This window comes from Globicephala melas, chromosome 10 (genome assembly GCF_963455315.2).
Source record: "Globicephala melas chromosome 10, mGloMel1.2, whole genome shotgun sequence".
Classification (NCBI taxonomy): domain Eukaryota; kingdom Metazoa; phylum Chordata; class Mammalia; order Artiodactyla; family Delphinidae; genus Globicephala; species Globicephala melas.
Window position 1 is genome coordinate 54,488,794 of NC_083323.1, and position 7,636 is coordinate 54,496,429.

Here is a 7,636-nt window from a genome sequence, read left to right on the forward strand (position 1 = left end):
CAGCTAAGAGCGGAAGTACTTAGGCTGGCTGGACATCTTTCTGTCTCTTTCTCTCGCGCTCTTCCTCTCACTCACTTTTCATGTAGTATCAGGGTTTCTTCATAAGTTCTCTTAGTTGGGCGAGTTTGGGGCTTCCTCACAACATGACAGCCTCAAAGCAGGAAGCCTCTTTACAGTTTCAATAAAATATCTGACATTATTTTAATTCTGAGCAGCATACAGTAATACTTTGGCAAGTATTCTTTCGTCTAAATATACAAATCTGTAGGAGCTTCAGTTTAAAAATCTTGAATTAGAGTTATGTATGTTTGTCTGCTACTCTAAGACACAAACCCTCAGCTCACCTCCACCTTTTCTGTTTGTATAACCTTCAAAAATTTATCTAACTTCATTAGGCCTAAATTTCCTCACTTGTAAATTACAAATAAAAATAGTATCTCACAGAGTTATTGTGAATGTAATGCATGTCAGTCTTAACAATAACATCAAGTAACAGATGTTTGAATGTACAGGTGAGGAATCCAAGGTACATGGTAATGGGTCATTATATATGAAAATAATAAACAAGGCTCAGAAAGATTAAATAATTTGACCCAGATCATATAGAGAGCAACTGAAAGAGCCAGTCATGAATGGTTATTTTATTTGTTTGACTGTTTGTTCACTTTAAAGCTTAGGTTCTTAGACTTTGGAAAAACTGTTTGTAAATTGGTGCCTTAATAATAGAGCTGAGGGAATTGGGGAGCGATTGTTAAAGAGTACAAACTTGCAACTGAAGATGAATTAGTTCTGGAGCGCTAACGCACAGCATAGAGATTATAGTCAAAAACGCTGTATTTTATATATATGTATATATAGAAAATATACAAAATTTAGTGTTTGCTAAAACAGTAGATTAAATGTTCTCACCACAAAAAAGAAATGAGAATTATGTAAAATGTTGGCAGTGTTAGCTAAAGCTGTGGTGGTCATCATACTGCAATATATAAAGGTATCTAATCAGCACATTGTGAACCTTAAACGTACACAGTTATATGTCAGTTGTATCTCACTAAAAAATAATGGGGCTGGGAATGGGAAATAAACCATAAATGGAGGATTTTAGGAATACATCACAGCACTTTTGAAAAATGAGCCATCAGTATGGTACATAATTATTTATAAATACCCTTTTGGTCAAGCCAAATAATGAAAAAATCTGACCATGTCTTTGGGTTTCATCATCTCTACGTTATTTAGGCAGCACTATCTAGATCAAATCCACATAGAAGTGAGTCCCAGTAATGATAACAACAATAATAATAGCTAACAATCATTGAATATATTCCGTGTTACTTTTTTTCAGGCATTATTTGAATAGTATTGCATATTTTAACTCAAGTTTTACCATAACTCTATGAGGTAAATTACAATAATTATTCAAATTTTATAGGTGAGGGAACTGAAACCCAGATCTGTTAAGTAATGTACAAATATCACAAAGTTAATTAGCAAGGAATGTGTTTCAAGTCTAAACTGTTCAGCTCTGGTTCCTGCTCTGAACCATTACATAACAAATTATGCCCAGATACAACAGAAACATCTTCAAGCATGAACAAAGAATAAGACCCTTCTTTAGTCTTCCATTCTATACTTTGAGGCACAAGTTAATGAAAGAATCACTCCTTATAAATTTGAAGATAACTAACATGGTTCCTTGCACCTGACTGTACCTGAACTGCTTTACAATGTGCTTCATCAGTGTGCATTGTAGAAATCTTGCCTGATCACTACCTGAGGAGCAGTCTTACTGATTCAATGCACATGCCTTCTTTATCTGAAATCTCCCACAGTTTCTGTGTAGGCTCAAGTTAAATAAATCTTAGGTCTCTCTGATGAATGACCACGGTTCCAACCATGGTTAGACCATGGTTCTAAAAATGACTATTTTTCTAAAAGTGAGCTTAAAATATGAGTCCAGACAAGTTTGTAAATTTAAGACTCATAATATCATGGTATCAGTATTTCTTTGTGATGGTATAACTGCCTGCTTGACTGCATAAATACTCAAGGGTGCATCTAACAGGTTTCCAAGTTAATTATATCCACAGAATACCCAGGGTGGGGATGGAAATCCATACGCTTCCACCCTTAGTGTCTAGCTACCCTGTAATTGTCCAAGGACATTAAAATGTTTGTTACAATGGTGAGTAGTACGTACACACATGCCTACATAATAATAAATTATTTCAGCAGCTCAGAGTGGCCCAAAATAATCATATTAGGACAGATTAATAGGTTAAAGAGTGAGAGTACAAAAATTTCCCCAAGAATAACATAGAATAAAAAAATCATTTGTAATGAAAATTGAGTTTAAATGTGAATTTAGTTCCCTAGAACAGCATAACTGAAATATTCCTATATGATCTAATTTTAGCCATTCTTCCCACATTACTTAAAATTCCTGTGGAGAGTTAGTAATTTAAATCCAAAATGTCAATGATTAGACAAAATTTATGTAGTGATTTTTTTCTTTTTTTCTCTTAGAGACCAAAGCCACCCACCCCCATTTGTTTTTTTTTCCCCCCTGCAAAGAATATTTGCTTTGAGAAACAATGAAACACTGGATTTTTGAAGCTGTAAGTTTTCTATAATTTATTTATCTTGAATATGAAAAGTTAAAGGAGTTGAGAATTTTTAAATTGACTTTAAGAATTTGAGGAATAATGATAATACTAGTGAGAATTATATGGACAATACTAAAAGAAGATTTTACAGTTTCTATGAAGTCTAGATAAGAATATACCTTACATGACAGCTGAACTACCTGAAAGTTAATACAGTTTGATTGTTGCTAAATATTGGAATGGATGTCTCAAACAGTTTGCAGAATTTTTCCTTTTCACAGGATGTAAAAAAAAAACAAAAAAAAAGATCCAATTAGCACTCAATTCAAAGTTTCCCTCGATCCTCCTTTTTTTGGGGCTCGTAGTCATATTGCCAGTATAACTTCGACTGATTGACTCTTAATTCATCCACCACTGCTCTTTTTCTGGCTGTGAGTGGTATTCTTAAGTCAAACAATGTGTTCTTAAACTTTTAAAGCACAGATTTGCAATAATTAACTTTTAATTGAGTACACAAGAGAAAATAATTCTGCTTTACTGTCAACTTGTTGGGTATACCATCATGATAATGTACTCTAACAAGAATTGTATCCAGTAAATGCTAAAAACAAAGCTGTATTATCGTGCCCTCCTTGTAATAATTTAACCTTACCCAAATAGAGGGGTCCAGCCTTTATGCTTGGCTCCTGGGAGGTAATCTCTAACCCCTGAAAAAATTGTCCTTGTCTGTCTGGGAGCCTTGAGTCGACCAGATGTAACAACGTGAATTAGGATGTATTGGAGGTGTTAGGTCACATGGTATTGGCTCAGCTTTCAAAGGGGTTAGAGACTGAAGTGAGCCACATGGCCAGCCAACCAGGTTTATATGATCAAGCCGCAATGAAGACTCTGGACAGCAAGGCTCAGGAGAACTTCCCTGCTTACAAATCCTCCATGCACGTTGTTACAAATCAGTGTTGGGAACGTAATGCTGTTTATGACTCCATGGTAGGAGAACAACAAGGAAGCTCCACAATTGAAACTTTCCTAGAATCTGCCCCATACATCCCTTCTCTTGGCTGATTTTAATCTGTTTCCTTTCCTTTCAATAAACTGTAACTGCAAGTAGAGCAGCTTTCAATGAGTTCTGTGAGTCCTTCTAGCAAATTATTGAACTTGAGGTTTTGGGAGACCCTTGAACTTACAACTGGTGTCAGAAATGAGGGTAATCTTGTGGACTATTCTTTCTCAAACTCTGCAGCCTCCTACTCACAAAGGATCAGAAATACTAATAACAAATGTTTCTTATTATGCTGATGCAATTTTACAGTGAAATCCCTTTTACCAGGTGACCATGAAAATTCTCTTTGAAGAGACATGTGTAGTCAAGGAATGAAAGAAATGGCCTTTCTTTCTCATATTGATTCCATTATCTGAAACCACACAGAGATTATTTTTTAAATGCTGTGATCAATAGAGTTTAAACAAACACACAGTAAGTCCCTAATATAGTTCTAAAATGAAACTATAATGAAAACACACCTGTGGCTAATATAATCTTGCCATAAAGAATTTACAAAAATCTTACAAGAATATACAATGGAGAAAAGATAGCCTCTTCAATAAGTGGTGCTGGGAAAACTAGATATGACATATACAGATATCTATAATTATAGATAGAAATACAAGGCACAGGATACCTTTACTCCTCATCATCACCTAGTTGCTATCTCTTGTCGTTTATCTTTTTTATGATAGTCATTCTAAGAGTTGTGAGGTGATACCTCCTGGTTTTAATTTGCATTTCCCTGATGATTAGTGATGTTGAGCACCTTTTCATATACTTGTTCACCATTTGTATGTCTTCTTTGAAAAATGTCTCTTAAGTTCCTCTGCCTGATTTTTAATCAGCTTGTCTTTTCTTGCCTTTGACTTGTATGAGTACTTTATATATTTTGGAAAGCAACCCCTTATCAGATATATGGTATGTAAATGTGTTCTGTGATTTTATAGGCTGCCTTTTCATTATGTTGATAATTTCTTTTGCTCTGAAGAAGCCTTTTCCTAATAAAAGTACAGGATCAGATAGCTTCGCTGGTGAACTCTACCAAACATTGAAGAAGAATCAATACCAAGTCTTCTCAAACTCCTTCAATAAATTGAAGAGGAGGGAACTCTTCAAACTCATTTTATGAGGCCAGTACTACATTAATACCAAACCAAGTTAAGGACACTACAGAAAAAGAAAATCTAGGCTAATAGCCACAATAAACATACATGTAAAAGTCATTAACAGAATATTAGCAAACCAAATTCAAAAGTACATTAAAAGAATCATATGCCATGATCAGGTGGAACTTATTCCAGGAGTGCAGGGATGTTTTAGCATATGCAAATAATTCAGTGATATACTACATTAATGAAATGAAAGATATAAATGATATACTCATCTCAATAGATATAGAAAAAGCATTTGGCAAACTTCAACATCCATTCATTATAAAAACTATCAACATTTAGAGAAGAGCTAACATCTGTCCTTCTCAAAATCTTCCAAAATATAGCAGAGGGAGGAACACTCCCAAACTCATTCTACAAGGCCACCGTCACCCTGATACCAAAACCAGACAAAGATGTCACAAAGAAAGAAAACTACAGGCCAATATCACTGATGAACATAGATGCAAAAATCCTCAACAAAATACTAGCAAATAGACTCCAACAGCACATTAAAAGGATCATACACCATGATCAAGTGGGGTTTATCCCAAGAATGCAAGGATTCTCCAATATACTTAAATCAATCAATGTGATACACCATATAAAAAACCATATGATCATCTCAGTAGGTGCAGAAAAAGCTTTTGACAAAATTCAACACCCATTTATGATAAAAACCCTCCAGAAAGTAGGCATAGGAGAACTTACCTCAACATAATAAAGGCTGTATCTGACAAACCCACAGCCAACATGGTCCTCAATGGTGAAAAACTGAAACCATTTCCACTAAGATCAGGAACAAGACAAGGCTGCCCACTCTCACTACTGTTATTCAACATTGTTTTCGAAGTTTTAGCCACAGCAATCAGAGAAGAAAAAGAAATAAAAGGAATCCAAATCAGAAAAGAAGAAGTAAAGCTGTCACTGTTTGCAGATGACATGATACTATACATAGAGAATCCTAAAGATGCTACCAGAAAACTATTAGAGCTAATCAATGAATTCGGTAAAGTAGAAGGATACAAAATTAATGCACAATCTCTTGCATTCCTATACACTAGTGATGAAAAATCTGAAAGTGAAATTAAGGAAACACTCCCATTTACCATTGCAATGAAAAGAAAAAAATACCTAGGAATAAACCTACCTAAGGAGACGAAAGACCTGCATGCAGGTCATTGGTGGCCCATGTAGAGCCTCATAGAGGAAATAAACTCTGTCTCTCACCATTGGTTTGATCCTTTCCATATAACCCTTGAGTTTTTGTAATTCACCTTCAATATCTGTTTCCAGAGTGAGTTATATAGATTTGTACTGGTTAGCCAAAACTTTGAACCTCTCAGAGAAGCCACCAAAGTCAGAAACAAGATCGCACATCCTGAGTCCACTCCGAGCAGCTTTGGAAGAATAAACTGGGCCAGTGTCCTTTTCTGTGGTACCCAGAATTTTTCCTGCTTGTTCTTGTCTCTGTTGTTCCTGGATGCCATCAGCTGCTTGGTGAAAATCAAATACAACATGAGCTCTATCAGATATAATAAGACTTTTTCCCCAGCCTTCCAGACCTTTTCCTTTTTGAACTTTTTTTTTCTGCGTCCTCAAACAATCCAGGTAGATGAATTACCACACCATTTGCAATGAATGCAGTAACATTCGGATTTACCACTAGGTCAAAGATGAAAATTATACTCCAGGGCTTCCCTGGTGGTGCAGTGGTTGAGAGTCCACCTGCCGATGCAGGGGACACGGGTTCGTGCCCCGGTCCGGGAAGATCCCACGTGCTGCGGAGCGGCTAGGCCCGTGAGCCATGGCCGCTGAGTCTGCGCGTCTGGAGCCTGTGCTCCGCAACGGGAGAGACCACAACAGTGAGAGGCCTGCGTACCACAAAAAAAAAAAAAAGAAAATTATACTCCACAGAATCTACAACTGTATGGCCAGCATTATTTTCTCCCTGGCAGCGGTACATGATGTCGGCAGCCTGCACCAGCAGATCGACCACCTTTCCCCTGTCACCCCACTGCACACCAAGCACCACCGTCACCCGCTTCCTTCCGGACCGCGCCCTTGGACACCTGCAGTTGCTGTTGGGCAAGGAGGATGCCACCAGGTTGGTCTTGGCGAATGCCATGGCTCCACAGACACCAGGAGAGCCCGGAGGGGACACGGGCGGCTGGGAGTGCATGAACTGGGCTGCTCTCAAAGGTCTGTTTTAAATAACATAATTTTAAATCAACCTGATGCCATAAAGAACATCTGCTGAAAGCAAGACAACATTTAATTTGGCCTCATAGGTCTTATTCATCGAATATTAATGAATTGTTGGTTTCTTCATGTAACATACTGGAATATATGAAACTCCAAGAAAATGTCAGTTGTATGTCTGTTTGGACTTTAAGGGTGTTATAGTATCTGGGAACAATTTTTATCTACATTCTACCTGAGTGATGAACTTTTTACTGAAAATAAATAAATAAATAATGAATTCCCCTATAATGACTACAGATTATGGACATTCTTTATAAGAGTGTGGACCATCTAAAGGAAGAACCCAGATCAGATTCATCCCTATAATCTAGTTGATACCAACATACGTTTTCAAAAATAGTGTTTTCAATAAATTCATTCAGTTCTGAATGAATGAATAAATAAAGGAAAGGGGAAAAAATTAATCGTGCTCTTTGGCATTCTGACAAGCAAACATATGATGAGGAACAAGAATATGTTACTTGTACAGTAAATATGAAATAGTTGATTTTCTGTTTCATCATTCTGGCAGGAAAACAAATTTAACCTTTGAACTTTTATTTGTTTTAAAAATGAAGAATACTTCGAAG

At 36.5% G+C, this 7,636-nt stretch overlaps 1 pseudogene; it reads right to left on the bottom strand.

Annotated features, from left to right (window-relative positions):
* Positions 1-2,931: 2,931 nt before the first annotated feature.
* Positions 2,932-6,945, bottom strand: LOC115858768 (adenylosuccinate synthetase isozyme 2-like; annotated as a pseudogene).
* Between the last annotated feature and the right edge of the window lie 691 nt (positions 6,946-7,636).